Raw genomic sequence first — 23,344 nt, forward strand, 5'->3', positions numbered from 1 at the left:
TGTTCTTCTAACCATCTTTTATAGGTCATTTGAGAGACGAAAGAAAGGATGTTAAGGCCCTGGAGATATTGTAGCTACATTAGCAAAATACCAGAACACATGTAAAAGGCTTGTAAAGGACTTGGCACCACAAATCTGACATATAAACTGTGCTACAATTGTCTTCATTTCCTCTTGTCTGTGACTCATTCTTGGTTTCTTGTTCTGATGATAGAAATGATGACCTGAAGGAAAATTAGAAAACATTTTTACATGGAAATTCTCTACACTTCAAAATAATTGTATTGGCTGAAATTTAAAAATGAGAACATAAGCACACCGTATCTTCACTGGCATTACTAAATATAGTGTTTTATTATGGCCCAAATCACCTCATACCTTGATTGTGGTTTTACACAGTACTATGTAATCTTTCCTGCAATATGAAGACTAATAAGAACTAAAGGTTAAAATATATTATTGTCAGGGAATATCCGGCTTTGTAATTGTAAGGAAAGTGGAAGTATTGACTGAATTACTGAGTGTTAATGGCTACTAGAAAATGTATTGCTTGATTGATGTTCTAATGTGGATGAGATTAAAACTGATTATTATGAATGTGAAGTATATTCTGGTAGACCCAGTGTTTACCACCATTAGAAAACTGTATTGAAAAAAATATATAAGACATGTAAAATTGTGAGGAACGATTAAAAGGGAAAATAGAAACTATAATTGATTCCAAAATATTCTAAAAAGTTACAAAGAGAATGTAAGAAACTAAGAGAATAATCAGGATAACAACTGAAGTATGAATTTTGTTTTTGCAAAATGGAAACATAATAAAAAATCATACCCACATTGAGCACTCTATCATGGATGATTAACTCTGTTACACTCAAAAGTACTCCATGGTCTACTTTTCCCCAGTGCTACTTAGGTAAGTATTTGAGTATCAATCAGGTCAGTTCTAGAATATTGAGTAGATCAGTTTCTATACATTTATAGTTTACTGTTATTATTTTGCTATGTGTGAAAAATAAGAAATAATTTGTTAGAGACAGTTTACAACTAGCGGAGGATTATACTGTGAGCAAAGTGACTGCCGAATTTAATATATTTTATGCATCACAAAATAAACCAAGTTGTATTTTTCCACAATTATTCTTATGAAATTACTTTTTAATGCCCTTTCAAATCTCTCAAATTCCTATGTGTTTATTTACTTTTTGTAAATAAAAAAGTACCACTCAGGGAAGACACACCAGCCGAAAATGGCTTATACTGTTGCTAGTTTCTAAATATATATATATTAATATTAATATAATATATTTGTATAAATTTATAGTACAAATATAGAGATATTCAGATATTTAGGTATATATTTAGGTATTTATAGACATCATCTGAAGTAGTCATAAAAAAAAAGTAATAAAATAGGGCACCTGGGTGGCTCAGTCAGTTAAGCTTCTGACTTCGGCTCAGGTCTTGATCTCATGGTTCATGATTTCCAGCCCTGCATCGGGCTATGTGCTGACAGCTCAGAGCCTGGAGCCTGCTTCAGATTTTGGGTCTTTCTCTCTCTCTGCCCCTCCCCTGCTCGCACTCTCTCTCTCAAAAATAAACAAACATTAAAAAAAGTAAAAAAAAAAATTTTTGATATAGATATAGTAATTATTAAGTGTTAAATATTGCAAAGAAGTCTTTTACCAGTCACTTAATTTTAATTTTTTTATTTTATTCTTTTTAAAGTCTATTTATTTCTTTTTGAGAGAGAGAGTGAGTGGGGAAGGGTAGAGAGAGAGAGGGAATCTCAAGGCTCTGTGCCCACCCGGATGCCTCTTACCAATATTTTATTTTATTATTTTATTTTATTTTATTTTATTTTATTTTATTTTATTTATTCTATATTTTTTAAAGTTTATTTATTTATTTTGAAAGAAAGAGAAAGGATGAGTCAGGGAGGAGCAGAGACAGAGGGAAAGAGAGAGAATCCCAAGCAGGCTCTGCGTTGTTAGCACAGAGCCCCATGGCCTCAAACCCATGAACCCACAAACTGCAGTGATCATTACCTGAGCCAAAGTCAGATGTTTAAGAGACTGAGCCACCCAGGCACCCCTTTGCCAGTCATTTTAAAAGAAATGTAGTAAAAAGGTGGTGGAGTACACAAATGTAAGTGGCTATTTGTGGTGTGGGATAAAATTTGTAATTCAACATGCACATGTTTCAAAATTGTCATATTCCAAGCATTTTAGAAGTAAATGAAGACAAGGTACACCTAAAAATTGTGTTGTATATTCCAAAAAGACACTCTAGAGATGACAATGGCTTATAACAAAGATAGAGGTCAAAATTTGCATAGGTGAATTCATACAATGCAAGAATAGGGAAAAATGCCATTTTGTGATTTAATGCATTATTTTATATAAGACATAATAAAATTTTGTAAAATAAATTAGTAAATTTCAAATTTTCTTCTTAGTTCTTCTTTTTGGGGAAATGAATAATGGTTGTAGCTTGATTTTGGAATAAACAGTATTGTTAAAATGCTTTAGTGATTATGGCCACAATACTGTAAAGTAGAATGTGGTGGGAATTAAATTTAGAGAATAGTGTTGAAATGAAAAATGACTTTGATATTCCAGGAAGTAGACAGACATTATGGAAAATGCAACTTTTTTTTAGTTAAGAAAAGCGATTTCCAGAAATAAAGATGAGGGAAAGTTGGACTCATTTGAGGATAGTGTAAAAATGATCTTAGGGACAAAAGGTTAGCAAAACTACTATGAGTCATTGTGATGTTTTTATCATGAAAAATAGAATTTAAAGGCTTGGCATTTAGTTTTGCATTATCCCCCTAAGTAAATGTTGCTTTTTAGTTTTTGGTCATCACTTGGAAAATCTGGTAAGAGTTAAGATCCTCTTACCTAAAATATTTACATAAACACATCATTTAACTAAGAAAGTCTGGGAGGCTATAGGCCCAAGATAAGAACTTCTGCTTTTTGCCTTCAAGTAATTAACATCCACTGGAGAGCAAGGTAACTTCTCTCACAACCAGGCATATTAGTTTCACCTTGCCACTGAAGTCTGAAAAGCAAGGATGCTAGTACAGACTTTTCTAGACAGACAAACAAAAAATTCCCTTTAATTAGACAATTAATATGAATACTAATTACATTCTTGAATAGGGTTTTGAAAAATAAAATATTTAAGACATATTTTCAAAAACTTAAACACTGGAATAAATTCAGTCTTAAGATTACCAATTCTTTCCCTTTTTTTTTTTTTTTTTTTTTTTTTAATCTATTTCCTTAAGCATTACCTTCTGGTGCCCTTCCATTGGTTTTACAATGTTACTGTCTTCTTTTTGGCCAAACTAAAGCCTTGGGGAGCAGGAACTGTGTATTAACTGTTGTAACACCAGCAACCACAGCAACTAAACAGGGCATCTAATAAGTGTTTGTTACTTTCAAACACATGCGTGGTTGCAAACAACCGCAGCCTTTGCAGCAACTCTGACACCAGGATGGAGGCTTGTCGCCGTGGCTTTCAAAGCCTTTCCTTCATGTGCACTGAGAGTCTAAGGCTGCAAAGGACAGCCATCTTCTTCCATATTGCTGCTTATTCTGGGGATTGGCTCTCATTAGTCACAAAAGACATGTGCTTCTTGGTCCTATCTGGAATAACCTTCCAGAGTCCACCTTAAAATCTCCCTATGGTTTCCTGAGCCTCTTATCATCCATAGACCAAGCTTAAATCAGTATCAAGTGCACTTTTAATTGTCTTTGATAAGCTGAGTTGTACTTCTGCTGAAGGAATTCTTAGAGCAAACAGTTCTGTCACTTTATGTATTATTGAAAACATATCTTAAAATAATGTACATATGTAGAATAAACTCTGTGCAGTTAGAAACAGTAACGTGATCTGAAAAGAATGTAACCACCACTATCTCATTGAATCCACTTAATAACCCTTTTAAATAACATAGGTTAAATAACTTGCTTAAAAATCACACATGTAACTAAAGGAAGAGGGGCTCCCTGAGCCATGTCTATTTTACTGGAAAGTCCCTAATTTCAATTGCTATGATATATGCCCTTAGGATAAAAAAGATAATATCAAGGAGAATCAGGAAAAAAAAAAAACCTTTTACTCTTAGTAAGAATTTCATTCAAATAAGGCTCTGCTTCAGATTCTAAAATTTGCACAAGATGAAAATACTTTTGAGAAAGCCACCAATGAGAGCACCAAAAAGTACTAAATCATTTGGAAACATGCTTGTGAAGGCAGGTGTATGAAGGGCTATGCAGAATTTTGATAGCAAAATGCTACTGTTGGTTTTTTTAATGTATTTATTTGAATTAATAAATTGACTTTTGTATCCCCAGAATATCTTTGTTTAAAAATTTTTAATGATTGGGGCGCCTGGGTGGCCCAGTGGGTTAAGCATCCAACTCTTGATTTCATCTCTGGTCATGATCTCCCAGTTTGTGAGTTTAAGCCCTGCACAGGGCTCAGTGCCGATAGTACAGAGCTTGTTTGGGATTCTCTCTTCTCCCTCTCTTTCTGCCCCTCCTCTGCTCATGCGCATGCACAAGCACGCTCTCTCTCTGTCTCTCTGTCTCTCTCTCTGTCAAAATGAATAAGTAAACTTAAAAAAATAAAAATAAAAATTTTTAATGACCGAGCCTAATCTTCAGTGATTCAACTGATTACAATTAATTTGTAAGGACTCTGGAACTATCAACTGGAGGAGAGACTTTTGAAACTTTTAAAGATAAAAAAATGAACACAGTTAAAATGTTTGGTACTCTTAGGTCTGTACGATTAAAGCGCTGATCTGAAATAATACCCTTAAGTGAGTATTTTGTTCAGCGTCTCAAACATTCTCACATTTTCTCACTTGCACCTCTAGCATGTTTCTTCTTCCATTTCACCCACCAGCCAATATTGCCCAACAACTCTTCTTAGACACCTCAACCCTTGGCAACCATTCCATTCGCCATCAAACACACATTCACTTAGGCCTTGGATGTTAACGTCTCATTCTTCCTTCCTATAAAACGTATCCTTAGGGGCGCCTGGGTGGCGCAGTCGGTTAAGCGTCCGACTTCAGCCAGGTCACGATCTCGCGGTCCGGGAGTTCGAGCCCCACATCAGGCTCTGGGCTGATGGCTCAGAGCCTGGAGCCTGTTTCCGATTCTGTGTCTCCCTCTCTCTCTGCCCTTCCCCCATTCATGCTCTGTCTCTCTCTGTCCCAAAAATAAAAAAAAAACGTTGAAAAAAAATTAAAAAAAAAAAATAAAACATATCCTTAAAAAAAAGCACATGACAGAAAGTAGCCTAAATTCTTACCCTATCAGTTTTTTCAGTTTGATTTAGGTCAAAGCAATAATTAAAAAAAATTAAACTCTATAATTTTACTGCCCCAAACCTCTCCCTGTGGACAGTTGAGATATTTGAGAGACAAAAGCATATCATATTACATACCACTTTTTTTGTTTCTTTTTCTGTTCTCAAAAATGCCCCTCATTGTTAGCAGCATAGTTCAATCTTTAGAGATTCTTTTATTTGTATTTTATATTGAACAAAATAATCATTGTCATAAAACAGCTCAAATAATTGTGACTGGTTAGAGATTACATGAGAAATGAGTATCTCTAATTATGAAGCAGGAGGAAATTAGTTTAAAAATATTACCACAGCATTTAAAAGCCCTCTAAAGAGGGCTGAAGAGACACCAGCTGCTGGTAGGGAAGAGCCTGAGGGTCACTCTTCCCCTCTTCCCCCTCCTTCCCCCACCTCTGGCCCTTTACATCTTAAAAAATAAAAGTCCTCTATATATGCAAACAAGTACTACCAATCTGGTAGGTTTTGGAATTTTTTTTTTCATTTTAGATATTATGAGAAATTCATTTTTGTCTGGAGTGGATCCTTTACAGCTTAGAGTTTCAAGAAAAATATAAGCCTAGCTAAACTAATTAGCTACCAAATTTGAAATCTGATTAAATTTAATGTTTTAGAAAGTTTTATTTCATCTTTCATGTTTCAGAGGGGTACTTAGTTTCACATCTTAGCTAAATTTAACTTTACAGTAATATCTGAATGTTTGAGTTACACCTTTCTTATGGGCTGAATTGTGTCTCCTCAGAATTCATATGTTAAAGTCCTAACTCCTCAGAATGTGACTGCATTTGGAGATAGGAAGGGCCTTAAAAGAGGCAATTAAGTTAAAAAAAGGGGGGGGCCATTTGGGGAACCTTGATCCTATATGATTAGTGTCCTTTAAAAGAAGAGATTAAGACACATACAACAAAGATAGAGCGAAGACTACAGAGGACACAGAGAAAAGATCACCATCTGCAAGCCAATCTTCCATCCCCTGTAGAAGAAATCAAACCTGCCAACACCTTTAATTAATCTTGGACTTCTAGCCTCCAGCATTGAAAAAATAAATTTCTGTTGCTTAAGCCACCCAGCCTGTGTTACTTGGTTATCGTAGTTCTAGTAGATTAACACAACCATTTAGTCTAAAAGTAAATTAAAATTCACACTCTAACTTATTCTAATCTTCATTTAAAAGCACAAAATACTAATTTCTAATTAGTATTTTTAATTCCTAAATAATTTCCAATTAGTTAATTACATCAGCTTCAGATCAAATGATCCTGTAATGACCCACATGCAAACTATCTAAGGTATAATAAGGAAATTTCCCTATGACTTTGATCGAGATTCAAATGCTAGATCGTTGAGACCGTTGCCATTTCTCATTCGTGTTTCCTAAAAAGCCACTAAATATGTGTACTTGGTAGCATTTAATGTGATTGCAGTTCACAGTAGTCTGCACATCTGCTTCACAATGTGGGAGCATATATCTCTGCCCTTGTTTTCCAGATATGTGAATTTCAGGGAGAGAATAGCTGTGAGAGAAGAGATAGCCAGGGGAAGATCACCTGTGTCAAGGCCAAACCACCAGGGAAGAGAAATATCTGTTCACTTGTAGACAGATTGTCTTGTATGTTCCCGTAAAACCTATTGAATGAGTACCTGTTCTCTTAGTTGTCTTATTTCATTCATTTTTCCTAATGCACTGTATGCATTGGGACTTCATAAAGAGTTTTGTATGAACAAAGGATAAATAACTTGATGACTGCCATTATTTCTTTATTTTTCAGTTTCTGGAAGAGTGAGTGGATTATAAAGAGTACGATGAGGAGAGAATTATGTAAGGGAATGTAGTGTTTGGCAAAACCAAATTGACCGCTTAGCTACCATACTCCTTACTATGTGTCTTGAAATTTGATCTGAGATATTTATTTATATTAAATACAAAATAAAAAACAACATATTTTCCCCTATATTTATATGATTTATGCATATTTCTTTTCTCACAACATTAATTTCTGAAGACTGTCATCTATCTGATTTAATTTCAAGTGATTTATCATTATTATGAAACCTGAATTGAATGAGAAAAAATGGGAGTGATAATCTACTTTTTAGTAAAAAGAAAAATAGGGGAGCCTCAATCAGACGGTTGAGCATCTGACTCTTGATTTCGTCTCAGGTCATGATCCCAAGGTTGTGGGATCAAGCCTGCTCTGTGTTGAGTGTGGAGCCTGCTAAAGGCTCTCTCTCTCTCTGTGCTCCTCTCTCTCTCTCTCTCTCTCTGTATGTGTGTATATATATATATATATATGTATATATATATATATATATATATTGCTATGTTAGCAGATTGAATTACATCTTTTCTCTCGATGGCACATATCAACTTACAGTATTGATTTTAGAATCACCTGATAGAGTGCACACATAAACACATATCCTACACATATGCGAGCAAATTTCCTTTCTTATCTTTCCAAGAATTAAAATTTTGATGTAATGGTGTTTGACCTTTGAGGCTGAATTGAAAGAAATAGAACTCATAACAGGAATACAAAATACATCAATTTTCTCTATCTTTTTTTTCTTATTCTAGCTATTTTTGTATCATTTGTTTTACTTGATGTCATGACCAACTGAGAAGACACATTACAATGTGTCTTTCTTTCTTCTTTCTTTCTTTCTTTCTTTCTCTCTTTCTTTCTCTCCTTCTTTCTTCTTTCTTTCTTTCTTTCTCTCCTTCTCTCTTTCCTTCTCTCTTTTTTAGAGTAGGCTAAGTGATATAACACATATACCTCCAAAACATACACTGGCTCCAACGAAATAGGAGTGCATAGCTAGCAAATTCTGCTCCATAACATAAAAAGTTTATTTCTCCATACTCCTCCCCATGGATGAAATACTTTTCTTCGGTCATGGCCCAAAAAGAGAACATGAACTCATTCTCAGGTCTGGAAACCATGCCATCATCTCATCTGATAGTTTAATTTAAATCTCAGTATTTAATTTACCATATTATAATTCAGCAAAAGTGATAAGCTTTGCCAGGACTGTTCATTGCCTTTTCTCCGGGAATGAGCAGCAGAAAACACATTCTTGATACAGGGATAAGAGAATAAATCTTTAAAATAATTTAACCAGAAGAAACCAAGTAATAAAATGAATTTCCAGATTTCAAAATGGCACAATCCTTTAGGAATATGTGCTGAATTCCTTCTAGTTTAATTCTTCGGGTGGTTTCTCAGAGTGATAGAGACTGATAATTACCATCTGTGACATGTAAGGTGGGGACCAGTAATAAAATATTCACACTACCTGGTGTGAACAACTTGAAATTCACAAACTTCACTTTCACTTCCAAATTTTGCATTCTGATTCTGAAACACTCAAGACTTATGATGAGTAGACTAAATTTAAACATATAATGGCTGATAGGGAGTTCAGACTGAATTAATAAATTTTGTCCTGAGGCTAAATAATAGTAACAATAATAACAATAACAATATTCTCTCACCGTTCTGGAGGCTACAAGTCCAAAATCAAGGTGTTGGCTGAGCCATGCTCCCTCTGAAGGGAGGAGTCCTTTATTGTCTCTTCCCAGTTTGTGGCTTGCAATCCTTGGCCTTTCTTGGCTTGTGACCCCATAACTCCAATCTCTGCCTCTGTCATTACATGACCTTCTTCCCTGTGTCTCTTTGTAACTCCAAATTTCTTTCTCTCTATAAGGACACAAGTATTGAATTTAGGGCTCACTCTAAATACTAGTATGACCTCATTTTAATCTGATTACATCTTGCAAAGATCCTATTTTCAAGGTCATCTTCATTGGGTATTAGGACTTCAACACATGTTTTGGAGGGACACATGTAACTCACAAAAGCATAATCATAATCATCAATAACATTTCCGTAGTGCTTCCTATGTGCCAGGTACTATTCTAAGCACTTTGTGAATGTAGTTCATTATATCATCTATGATACTATGAGGTAAGTACTATTATTATCTCCACACAACAGAAAAGTGAAGCAGAGCAGAGAGATTTTACTCAGGGCCACCAATCCTAGGTGAAGAGTTGGTACTTTTAAACACTACAGTCTATAGCCTCTTAAATAATATGTGACTCATTCACTGAAGCAAATATTTTTGAGTACCTCTTTTGCAGTAGAAACTGTGTGTAATACTAAATCTGGAAGGATTTTGATAAAAATCTAAGACTTCAAGTTACATACGTGTTTATTTGAATAAGAGCTTGGAGAGATGGTTTGGATCTGGAGTGTCTGCCCTTTCTGTGTCAACTTGGACAAATTATTTACTTTCTTTTGTTTCAGACTTTTTATGAAGGGTTGAAGATTTTACAGGTTAAGTATGTATAATTGCTTAGAACAGTGACTGACATATATACTCTTATTATGCTATTAATTATTGTCATTACTGGGGCACCTGGGTGGCTCAGTCTTTAAGCATCTAACTCCTGATTTCAGTTCAGGTCATGATCTCACAGTTCAAGGTTTCGAGCCCCGCATGGGGCTCTGTGCTGATGACACAGAATCTGCTTGAGATCCTCTGTCTCTCCTCTCTCTCTCTCTCTCTCTTCTCTCTGCCTCTCTCTCCCTCTCAAAATGAATAAATAAACTTTAAAAATATATTATCATTGCCATTACTACCAATAATAAATTCTGAATTATATTTTACATAAGTGAGCTATTCTAAAAGACATTCAACTTATATACATAAAAACAAATATTATTTTAATACTTATTTTACTTCTTCCACCTAAACTTGATGAAGAATTGCTTATTTCCTTTTGGTATAAGCACCTAGACTTAGGACAAAATTCTTCCTGTTCCTGCTCTCTGATACTGATTCTCCTCTTCTAAAAGTAGAATAGAAAAAATCAGAAAGTCAGTTATGTGGACCGTGACTGACAAGTGCCTACAGGTTAGTGCTGTGATAGTCATCTCTTCATGTCTGCTACCTTCCTGGGAATCCCCCACTAGGGTATAAAATGTGGCAAAGCTACATCAATCCTGGGATGAGTGTAAACACAGGTCTATAAACCATTAAGTGTAAGTTTGCTGGTTATAATGACTCACCCAGATGAGAAAAACAGTCTTATCAAGCTCTGCACTTCCTTGATTTTCACAATTACAGGTATTTTCCTGATTACACTTATTGATCATATAGTATATACCACAGTATCATATGTGCCTCCCAGCCACACAATTTTTTATTCTTTCTAGGAGGCAAACATCCTCCATATATTTGTAATTGAAATTAAAAAGCAATAATTAAAGTTTATCTAGAATGATCTTTTCCTGATATCTCACTTGCTTTTCTGTGCACAAAAAAATAAATAGCACTTTGTGTCTCTGATTTCTATATTTCAGAAAAATGGGTTATTTGCCCTCAAAATTAACATGAAGATGACTTTCAGCTAATAAAGTGGAAAACTTATAAATAAGATGGATTTGGGACATGAAGTTAAGTTTGGTTAAAAAGAAACCCTGTAGGGGTGCCTGGGTGGCTCAGTAGGTTAAGTGTCTGACTTTTCAGCTCAGGTCATGATCTCACAGCTCGTGAGTTCAAGCCCCACATCTGACTATGTGCTGACAAACTCAGAGCCTGGAGCCTGCTTCCGATTCTGTGTCCTTCTCTCTGCCCCTCCTCCACTCACATTGTCTCTCAAAAAATGAATAAATGTGAAAAAAAAAGTAACCCTGTATGGGGCGTTTGGGTGGCTCGGTCACTTAAGCCTCCGACTACAGCTCAGGTCACGATCTCACAGTTTGTGAGTTTGAGCCCGAGTCTGGCTTTTTGCTGACAATGCGGAGCCTGGAGCCCACTTCCAGTTCTGTGTCTCCCTCTCTTTCTGCTCCTCCCCTGCTCTCGCTCGGTCTCCCTTTCTCTCTCTCTCAAAAATAAATAAACTTTAAGAAAAAAAAAGAAAGAAACTCTATATCTGGTATCTAATACCTCTCTTGGCACACTAATGTCAAAGTGGATATAAAGACGAATGATTAACTTAGAAGAAGTAAAAAGATAAACTGCTGTGCGTTATCAGATGCTTACAAAAGCATATTTATAAAATAATATTTAAATATTGAGGTATGTTTGCATTTATTTTTTTTCTGGTAATAACATAATCAAAGAATGTTGAAAGAGGAAATTTTAAAATCAACTACTTTTTAAAAACATTCATATGTAGACTTGCATGCCCTACAGCAGAGAATAGAATTTTGTAAGATAATTATTCATTTCCATAGACTACTGTAGTGAATGTGTATGAACAGTGAATTCCCCTTTCTTGGAAAATACCAGCTTTCTTTGTTCCGCTACTTCAGGCCTCAGCTTAGGTCTGAAGTACAGTAGTTTAAGGGGGAAAAAATGAGAGAAAACTTCTGTTTCTGTCTTTAAGTAAAAAAACAGATATCATGCAGTAATTTCTGGTAGTGTTATATTGTTTCCTCAGATATATCATCCTTTGACTTTTCTTTCAGTTCAAAAACAGTAGCTTGGGGACAAGAGCAAAATCTTTGAGTAAGAAAGGAAAAATTCCCCTGTCTTAATAAATATACCAGGGGACAGGAAGGAATGAGCCTCGTAGGGGCAGAATGCCATGGATACATGGTAAAGGGATTCCCAAGGATACCACAAAGAATTCCACAAGTGTACGCTTCCTAAGGAAGATGACTCCGTTACATATTGAAGCATTTAATGCAATTTAATGAAAATAAGCAGATACTATATACTGAAATGCACATATGTGTTACAGATTTGAGCTTTTCATCAGTAACATAATAACTCCCCTTAGGTTTCATAGCCCTTTCCCAAACATGCAGACAGACACATATGATATGGGTGGAAAAAGATGGCTTTGCTTTTGTGAGATGTGTAGTTGGATTAAGCTGATCAAAACAGAGGTTACCCATTTTGTTTCTACTAGGGAATTTTTGGTCTCCTGACAAATTTAGTTCATTTTTTTTTTTAAGTAGAAGAGTATCTTAAGTATATGAACTGCATCATGTGTGAGTCCATTAGGACAATTGAATATTTTCTCCATGTACATGGAGATTGTTTTGTTACATAACGAATCTATTATATATTGCCTGGGTATTCACCCCACAAAGATAGATATGTGAATTACGTTTGCACACACGCTCTAAAATAAATAACTGTCCCTGATAAGTATGTTTGACCCCAAAGGACTGTGTTGTAATTAATACTGATGGAAAAACCAGATTCCAGTATTTCTTTAGCAGATACATACACTATAGCACATTTCCAGCTTCGGCCTGCCAGCTCCCCATAGGTGGCACCGCACAGGTGCAACAGTCACTGACTGAAGATAGCTCAGCAAATTTAACACAATCATCTAGACCAGGGGTCAGCAAACACTTTCTTTCAAAAGGTCAGATAGTAAATATTTTCGAATTTGTAGGCCAAATGCTCTTTGTCACAACTTCTTAACTCTGCTATTGTAGGCTGAAAGCAGTCACAGGCAATATATAAATGAGTGGATGTAGCTGAGTTCCGGTAAAACTTTATGTAGATTCAGCCCACCAACACTTAATACAGACATCATAAAGCCTCCCCCCTCCCACCCCCACGCCCAAATTAAGGAGTTTGGCTTATATTTACCCATACATTTGAGTGTCGTTTTAGATTTATATTTTTAGTTACTTTTTTAAACATTTACAACTATTGATATAACAACATGTAAATGTTATTTGTTATTGCTCAAACTGGAACCTCCCCTCGGAATTTCCTTTGTTGAATTTCTTTAATTAAGTATAATTTATATACACTGTTGTATTCTACAAAATTTTAACGGAGGCTGGCAAAGATGTCTGCAGGACAAAATAAAATTAAAATAGGTGAGAAAAATGAGACACGATGGGGTTATAGCGAGATAGCAAAACAAGGTGCAGCAGGATGAGAGGTCATGAAATTCTGTGCATGTGCTAGAAGTGAAACATTATTTGTCTCAAAGCCATTTAAACAGTTAATGTGGAGAAAGAAACACAATCAGGTAGACGGATCAGTGTTCAAGAGATGAAAGTGTGATGAATAATTTCTAATTTTGATTCATGAGAGAAATGTTTTTTGTGGTCTCCATCATGAAGACTGCAACTATATACTTGTAACGTTTTCCACCTCAAAAAGATATTTCCAGTAAACACACTGAGTGGCTTTCTAGGGCACCTTAATCCAGGCTTTTGGTAAAAAACATTGGTTATATTATTGCTTAATTATGACTTTGCCTTGAGGAAAAGTTTGTTCTTAATATCAAGGGTCTCTGGTGGAGCAGCAATAAAATGTGTTAAAGCCAAAGAGAGGGCTAGGGATTAGAGCAATAATTTGGATTAAAGTTCATCTTCAATGTACTGAGCAATGGGGCTTGGAAAACATTAGGGGCCGAAGAATCTTTGGAAAAGAAATCAGGAAAAGGTCACAGGAAAATGAACATGCTGTTTCCTGTGGTATATGCCTTATTTCACCCAAACCGTCAGGCAGAAGAATTTCTCCCTCTCAGCCCACTGGGAGTGAGAGAGAGCTGAGAGCTGAGAATCAGTCTGGGACAGGTCTGAGGTTAGTGGTGTACTCGGGGTTCGTACCCAAAGAAAGCAGGAATGAAGACCGCCCCAAACGAGAATTTAGTGCAACACTGAAAAACTGGTAGCAGAGAGGAGTCATGGTGTTTCTGAAAAGGCAGAGAGAAACATCTACAAGTTAGTTTTTTACAGTATAGGAAGCGAAAAGAGACAAAAAACCCCCACAAAAACAGCAGAAGAGAAATACCAGCAAAGCTCCTTGAAGATTAAGAAAAAATAACTAAAATCTAAAGACTGTTTAAAAAGTAACTTTAGGAATTACGTTTTCAGAGATACTTCTCTCAGAAAAGATGCTCAGCTTGGCAGTAATGGACATGGAACCCACAACATAGACAAATACAAAATGTATATGTGCACCATACATGTATATGGAATAAAAGAAAAATGAAACAAAGTTTCTATTGTGAAATACTAACGCATGAGGAATCTGAAGTTGTTTCTATTTGTAGATAACTTGGCTGGAGTTGTACCAGTCACTCTGCGTGGGAGATAGCTAGCATTCGCTAGAGGGAAAAAACAAAACATGTCATTTTGCGTTTACAATTTCAATTAAACTTTGGATGTATATTGACTGTGAACCTGAGTCTTGATACTGGGCTGCTCTCTTCAAGCCTCACATACAGGCAGCCTTGCAGCTCCCCTCCGGGGCTGGTTCCTGGCCCTACCCCAGCCCCCAACCGCAGCTCCCTTCCTGACCTGGCAGAGCACTGTTGGAGCAAGCATGTGGACTAGGGGTGAACGGCTTAGGTGTGAATCCTCACTTAGCAGTATTGTCTCCCTGGGATGGTGGGAATGCTTCCTACTTCTCTTCTGGGTACTTCAGCATCCACACCTATAAAACACAGATGTGTCTCAAAGCTCTTCCTTAAATCCCTGTGTAAAATTGCAGGATGTATTGACAAGAGCATAGTAAGTACTCACGAAGAAATTATTATAATACAAACAAAACAAGATGGCTACGTTTTATTTATTATTTTTTAATTAACTTTTTTTTTTTTTTAATTTGAGAGAGAGAAAATGTGAGCAAGGGAGAAGGAGGGAGAGAGAGATAATCCTAAACAGGCTCCACCCTAAGCCCATCAGGGGGCTCAATCCCATGACCCTGGGATCATGACCTGAGCTGAAATGAAGAGAAGGATGCTCAACTGACTGAGCCACCCAAGCGCCCCAAAGTGGCCATGTTCTAAACAAGACTTGTTGGCTACATGTAGCATCATCATATTTCCTTCTGAAAAGAAAAAATTTAAAAAAAGGCAAGAAATCTCTTTATCCCACCAAAAATGGCTAAAATTAAACATATTTTTTATCATTAGAATTCCTTATTTCAGCATTTTTAATTATATTCTAAACAGTGCAGGATTGAGTTTATTTTCTTAACGTGTGTCTAGTAAAAGCTTCATATATAATTGTTCATATTTAATTAACAGCTTATATTTCTTTCAATAAAGAACATAATACTTTATAATTTACAAAATCCAGTTAAAATCCATATTTGCTTGGCCTCCCATCAATACTCTCAGCTCTTACTTCACATTGTGGTTCGTACAATGACACGTTAGAAAGCCAACAATCCAACCATAGTATGTTATGGCAAGTAATGCAGATTTAACTAAAGATTTCAGGGAGAGATGCCCACCTTACAGGAAAATTCTCTAAGGTATATTTTGAAATTCTGTTAGTTTTACCCACTGAAACCCTCCTGGTTATTAGCAGTCTCATTCCTTTCTTCCCCAGAGAATCTCTCCAAATCTTTTTTTATTTTCCAGAGATTCCAACCTTAGTTTAAATAATCTACATGGCAAAACAAAACCCTGAAATTAGTTCATTTCTTAGGGGAGGTTCCTTAGAAAACAGCACAGACAAAAGAAAGCGCTGAGTCCCCTTTCTCCAACATTCCCTGCCCATTCCCACCCTGACAGAGGCAACCTATTCCATTCAAATTGCCTCGGTCAGAAATAATAGGAATCCTTATGAAATATGTTTGAAGCTATGGCCATTTCAACCTATTCACGTGCTTTGAACATACTGTTGTATTTCTCTCTACTTGAGTGTCTTCCTGGGTAAAACAGCATCAGAGTGGGTCTGGGAGGCCCTGAACAGTCTGTGCAACCTGTGACCAGGCCCTCCAGCCACCAGCATGAGTAGAGACAACAAGATCAAACATGATGAGAAGGTGCTCAAGCTGATTTCTAATTTAAATGTCTTTCTTCATGAAGTTGGTCTGCTATTTACACGGATGAAGAATAAATAGTACTGTGGTTTACTTTTTTTCTCTTGAAAAGTACATAGGTGATTTAATGTGTATTCATGTTTCATGATTTATTCCTTAACATGTCATCTAGTTTGACATGCTGTGTGTGTGTGTGTGTGTGTGTGTATGTGTGTGTGTGTGTACATATATACATACACACATACATATATGTTATTCCCGGCTCCCTTCCTTCTGGCATATCCGGATGCTACTCTGTGATCTTGGTTCAAAAGGGGATATGATGATCTCATGGTCTTAATGCTTTATCACCCTGTTGTCAATTTATCCTTCCCCAAAATATATACTCTTATTCAAATGTACAATTCTTTCTGAGCCCTTCCTTTCCCTGCTTAAGATGAGTTAATCACTGCCTCTTCAGAATTGCTTGCTTCTCCTATTATTTTAATATAAACTTCCTTCTCTTCCACCCTTACAGATGCTTTATATTCCTGTTGCCTAAAAAATATCTGCCACATAGAACATGATTGATGTTAATGGAATATATTGAAGCTGATGAGAGAGATTACTGGTTTGGCTTTTCAGATGTTAATTTCAAGAAGTAGCTGTTTTGCAACTGATTTCTTACTCAATGAGCAAAACGCATTGCATGCAGATGGGCACAAGTGAGCAAAACTCACAGTTGGACTTGCAAAAATTATCCATAAGCAAATATTTTTTTACAAAGATGAACCAAAAAGATTTTTTCAAAATCAGTACATTGCTAAGAAACGACTGCTCACTTGTTTCCTACTGGTATGAAGCTTAGTTGTTTATATTGTGCAGTGTAGATAACTTAACTACAAAAGTTGTTGCCTGCCTTTTCTCAAAACTAGCTTTGTGAACCTACGTGTGTATGTGTATCTGTGAGAGAGACAGAGAGTGAAAGAGAGAAGGAATGTTTGTGAGTATGGGTATGAATATACAGAGCAAAATTGCCTCTTGCTTCAGTGATCACATTATAGAGTTCGCTAAACAATGGCCAGTGCCAATTATATATGTGCACGCAAACACATGAACAGGCCAAGCATGGGGCTGCTTCTAGTGAAATGCAACAGTGTCATGACTTTACTATGATCAATGGAACCCAGGTCCGAGATGTAGAATTCTATCATTAATCACCATCTCTCTTTTATAGGTATACTGACAGGGTATACCATTTGTCATGGAAATTTTTATTAAAAGCTCCAAGCTCTTACAAAAATAATTCATGAATATATCAATTAATCTTTATCCAAAATAATTTCTTTCTTTTCAGTGCTTTAATTCATTTTACTAGTAACCATCTCAATAACAGGCTTATGTGTTTTTAAAATAACCCTCTATAATAGCTCCAAATTTGTGAAAAAAAAAAATTCTCTCTTACAACTATCAATATTTCTGTGACTTTGAAGAGATCCTTGGGTGTGTTTGCTTCATTTTCTAGAATGTTAGATATAAGCAAAAATTACTTCCAGGTAACAATGTTGACACTAATTAAGTTATTTTTCTGCTCTCAAATAATTACCTGGAATTAAAATTCAGAATAATCTACTTAACTTTCCTGAATTTTTTTTTTGTATTATAAAAATACTGACATCTTCTGCCTTGTTCATTGATGAAACTATCAGTTTTTCACTACTTTGTGAGAACGCTAGCCAAATACTGGCACCGAGGTACAGTCTTATGACAGTTAATAAGGACAGAGTGGACTGGCATAAAAAAACATTCTAACCAGCTAATCACAACCAGACAGATAGTAATGAAATATTCAAGAAATGTGACAAAATATCTGTATTGATGATAGAAAACCTGAAAGTGTGTTCTGAAGACATGAAATTGTACTTAGAAGTTGCCCCTCAAATGTATTAACTTACACTTCTTGAGGACTCCAACAATATTTCTGATTTTGTTAACTTGGTTTGGTTTGGGTTTTTACAAATCCTCCTTTAACTCAGACATCTGCACTGAATATTCTTCACTCCTAAGATCCAACATCACTCTCCTAACCAGGACTGTAAACAATCGGACTAAGAAAAAGGAGAGTGCTGTTCCTTTTGTTTACACTGCTTACTTTATATGAAACATATCTCTTACATAGTATTTTGTTTACTAAAAATTAGTGGTTTTAGGAGAAAACGAAGAAGCTTATTGCCCCTAAGATAAAATTATATGAAAATGTTGAGTCTGTTCTAAATTCAGGCTTTACAATCAAGCTAGAAAAAAGAAGCTCCTTCTGGAGATCAAATTTTTGGCAACACTTTAGGATGGAACTGGTGGCTGTGATACTGGAAAGCTACTGAACAAGAAATAACATCACTTGGGGTTTGCAGCCCAGTGGCAGTTTGTGCCAAACTCCTTCTCTTCATAAATATTTATGAGTGGTCTCTGCCATCTCATTAGAATTTAATTCAAAGACAACAGGTGCAAGCAGTGATTGCTCAAGCTAGGCCAACTAACTTTGTTATGTTCCAAGTTTTACATTTAGAAGAATTTGTAGAGGGTGGTCTCGGTGACTTCTTTGGTTTATTCATTTTATTTTTTAAAACATTGATCGGGCACTTCGGTTTTATTTCTTTAAGCTTCTTTATCTATTGGGAGACAGAGAGAGAGCAGGCATGTGTGTCCTCAAGGTGGGGGGGGTTGCAGAGAGAGAGAGGGAGACAGAGAATCCCAAGCAGCTCTACACTCTCAGTGTGAGCCCAACATGGGGCTTGAACTCATGAACCATGAGATCACAATCCAGGCCGAAATCAAAAGTCAGATACTCGACCAACTGAGCCACCTATGCACCCCTAAAAATGTTGGTTGGGCACTTCTAAATGCTAGTGACTTAATTCCACTGAGCTATAGTGTAGCTTAAACAACAGACACTAAATGACAGATTATGCAAATAATTATTAAATTACACTTATAAAGAGGGATCTTCCTCATGCAAAGTGTTCGCATACTTGAGGGTGATTTGGGGTTCACCAGGCCAAGTAGAGTGAAAAAGGGATGGAGGAAGGAGAACCACTCTGGGGAGCTTGAGATGTCTTGATGAGGGCTTTGTGGCAGGATGGTACTTGCTTCTTCCTGAAAGCAGAAGATGAGGGTGGCTGGGACATGGTAGGACAGAAAGGGAGCAGTGCCAGATGAAACTAGCAAAACTATCAGAAGTGAGATCTTAAAGCGTTTCATAGGGCATGCTAAAAGATCATTCACTCATCCACTGCATTCAACAAATATCTACTGAAGGCTCAATCTATTCAGGCACTGTTCTAAGTGCTGGACACATGGCAGCGATTGAAGGAGGAAGAAAAACACTATCCGTACATAGCTGAAATACTAGTGAAATACTAGCTGAAATACTAGCTGAAATACTAAATAAATGAGTAATATAAAGTGGGCCAATAATCCTACTGAGAAAAATAACATAGCTTTAGGTTGCTAGGCAATAACTTAACACAAAAGGTGCTGTTCTACTAAGCTGCTCAGGGAAAAAGTCATAAGGGACACTCAGGTAGAGAATTAAAGGATTTGAGATGCGAATAGAGTAGATACCTTGAAAAAGAATGTTCTGTTGTGCAAGAGTTTTCAATCTGGATGTCCCCCTAGAATTTGGGTAGTCTATGAACTTGATTTAGAAAAAAAATTAAAATGTCACTTTATTAATCTCTAACTGCAATTTACGATTCTGTTTAATTTTGAATTTTATCAAGAATCCATAGGAGTCATAGCAACAGCGGTAATGTTACCCAAATAACTTCAAGGCATTTTCATTTTAGAGAACAGTGTTTGGATATTGTAAAAAAATATTTACACTGACTACTATTTTGACACTGTGGTCATTGTTATATCTGCTACTGGATCTTTGTTATTCTGATAAACTAATACAGAAACATATATGTTTTTATTAAACGCATTTAGCTTAAAAATCACTTCGGTAGTTTCATCTTAATATACTTGGCTACACTTGTAAATCCTGTGAATTGTATTTTATGCATTATCAAACATCATTCTAGGCTTTGCCTGACTGCTAGACTTCCAGAGAGGGCTCCGGGGCGGGAAATGTTAAGATCCCCTGTGTTAGAGGGAATGGAGATAAAAAACCCTTTTCTAGGAATGTACTTGATGTGTTCAAGGGACAGCTCAGAGGTAGGGAGTTGGGGGAGTGGGAGGGAAAGGGTTGGGGGAGTGGGAGGGAAAGGGTTGGGGGAGGTAGAAACCCAGATCACCACATCATGGTGCACATACCCAATGAGAAACTAGTAAAGGGTTTAAAATAAGGAAGTAAAATTAAGAAAATTTGGAAAGCCTGATGATGAAAATAAATTAATTAAAAACTAATTAATACCTAGAAAATCTACCTGAGTGGTATAATAGACTTGCTCCCTATGAGAGCCATGAAAAGACATCATTTTCCTCCAAAGCACTTTGCTTGTTAAATCAAATGTTTCAGGGTCAAGGCTGTGCCATACTTTATCAGTTGAAAATTAAACCATGTGAATTAGAACACTATCTAGAAACAATTTCCTTCACTGCTTTCAATTATCTACATGCTGAGCTTTCTAAATTTGTGCTTGTGTTTTGGTCCCAATAAATTTGCCTCCTTTTGTCTTGTCTTAATTTATTTCACATATGTGATATCAAAGTTTCCAGGGGTAAGACTTGAAGTTAGCTAGAAACATTTATTGTCTTGTGTTCAAGGAAAGAAAGCAGATGTGTTTTTATCAGCTTTGCCATTGTGTGATTTTTTAACAACACAACCGCCTGGATGGTCCTGCATAGTGTTGCTCTGTTAAGCCTCATCCTCCTGGTTTGACATTCCTACTGGGCTACTTATTTTCCACTGTGAGGATGCTAATGGATGCTTCTGTCTTGAGACATGTGACAAATATATAACAGATCATAATGCTTTTCTTCCTATTGATACACACCTTTCTAGGTTAGATCTTTGGTATACTCACCATCTGTTTATTTTCCAGCTTATTGTTTTCCTCCAGCTAGGAAGGCACTGTTTTTGCCTGTTTTATCTCTAGTTTTTAAATAACTAAATCTAATGTTCTTTCTGCTACATTTCCAATAGAATATTTATTCTTTAGACCTTCCTTAGATTCAAAATTCAAAGAGTCTCTTAATGTCATTTTAGATTTTCTTTCTCTCCATTTATCTTTAGTTTGTCTGTCTTTCTCAATTGCTTGTTTGCTACATTCATTCTTTTATTAGCTGCTATTTATTAGGACTATTTACTGAAATTTTTTTTTGAGACTTAAAACACTTTTAAACAGAGAGAAATGAAAAAAAGGTATAGTGACTCACCAAGAGACATTACTCAAATTTCCTCTCAGCAGCTGGAATTTTGAATGGACTTCATAAAATTGAAATATCAGTTGGGGAACATAGACTTGGCTCTAACAATTGTTCGTTGATTGTTTCTGTTCATTCAATTATCAAACATTTGGGTCTTTGCTAGATATCAGGCATTGCAGCAGATATTTTGAGGCATTCAGGTGATCAGGCTTGGCATGATTTCATGTCTTCATGGAGCTTGCAATAGAATGGGAAATTGGGAATTAAGCAAAACTGTGAATAACATACTCAATTGTTATGAATTTTAAAAACTACCAAGATCCAGGAAGCCTAGGTGACTCAGTGGGTTAAGTGTCTGACTTTGGCTCAGGTCATGATCTCGTGGTTCCTGAGTTCAAGCCCCACATCAGACTGTGCTGACAGAGCCTGTGCTCCAGTCTCAGAGCCTGAAGCCTGCTTCAGATTCCATGTCTCTCTCTTTCTCTGCCCTTCTCCTGCTTGCACTCTGTCTCTGTCTCTCTCTCAGAAATAAATAAACATTAAAAAATTAAAAAATAATACAAAGCAAAAACTACCAAGATCAAGAATGTAGTGGCAAATTATGTCATAAGCAATCAGCATGGCTTCTCTAAGGAGATGGTATTAATGCTGACCTCTGAACAATACATGCTGATTACCTAGGTCTTAATAACCTGGGAGAGCATTTCCAGCAGATGGTTTGGAATATTCATGGAATTATAGTGAAAGCTGAGAGAATATAGGGCACTGTGCTAAGGGGTGAGATTAAAGTAGGGAGAGCCAGATTGTAATGGGTATTGTAGGCCATTTTAAGAATTTTGAATTGGTTTCCATAGTAAATTGGAAACAAAGGATTTATACAATGGAATTAATAGACATGATTTGTATTTTATAAAAGATATGTCCTGAAAATATTATGCAAAGTGAATTTAAGAAACGGTGTAAATACTGGAATTAAAAAAAAATTAATGAGAGCTTTTAGTAATCAGAAAAGAAAGAAGAGAACGTGTTCTGGCAATATGAGGGAAACAAACAACAGAACTTGGTGTTTGATTGTGAATGGGATGAATAAGAGAGAGGAAGTAAGGACAAGTTAGAATTTTGGATTAAACATCTGGATGGATAGTTGTGCTTTGTATTGACCTAGAGGACACTGGAAGAAAACATTTAAAAAAAATTTTTTTTAATGTTTATTTATTTTTGAGACAGAGAGAGACAGAGCATGACCGGGGGAGGGTCAGAGAGAGAGAGGGAGACACAATATCCGAAGCAGGCTTCAGGCTGAGCTGTCAGCACAGAGCCTGACGCGGGGCTCAAACTCATGGACTGTGAAATCATGACCTGAGCCGAAGTCGTACACTTAACCGACTGAGCCACCCAGGGGCTCCAAGAAAACATTTTTTGAAGGGAAGAAGATAATTATGATTTTACTTTGAGACATGTTAAGTTTGAGGTGTTAGTGAGAAAGAAAGTCAAGGGGAAATGACGAGTGGTCAGTTAGGTGATATATGGATCCTAATTGACTGGTCAGGGTTTAAGACAACAAGAAAACACAAAACACAGAGACAGTGAACAAAACCATAGCTCTGTAGACAGTACGCACAGAACAAGGCCAGGAGAAGAGAGAGTGCTATGCATTTAACATTCAGAGTTGATGAATCAACGGATGCATAAAAAGATGCTGCTCTTTTCTCAGGTTTTAGTTGAAACTGGCTTCCTGTGCAGGGACTAGATATAGGTATGGGCATACGAGTTCACACTGGGTTATGACTAAATGAAGTTTTATAAGGGTGCTCCAGGCACTTGACCTGTTCAATAACTG

This window comes from Lynx rufus, unplaced genomic scaffold (genome assembly GCF_022079265.1).
Source record: "Lynx rufus isolate CCGP_SWC_20201006 ecotype Redwood Valley unplaced genomic scaffold, mLynRuf1.p SCAF_3, whole genome shotgun sequence".
Classification (NCBI taxonomy): Eukaryota; Metazoa; Chordata; class Mammalia; order Carnivora; family Felidae; genus Lynx; species Lynx rufus.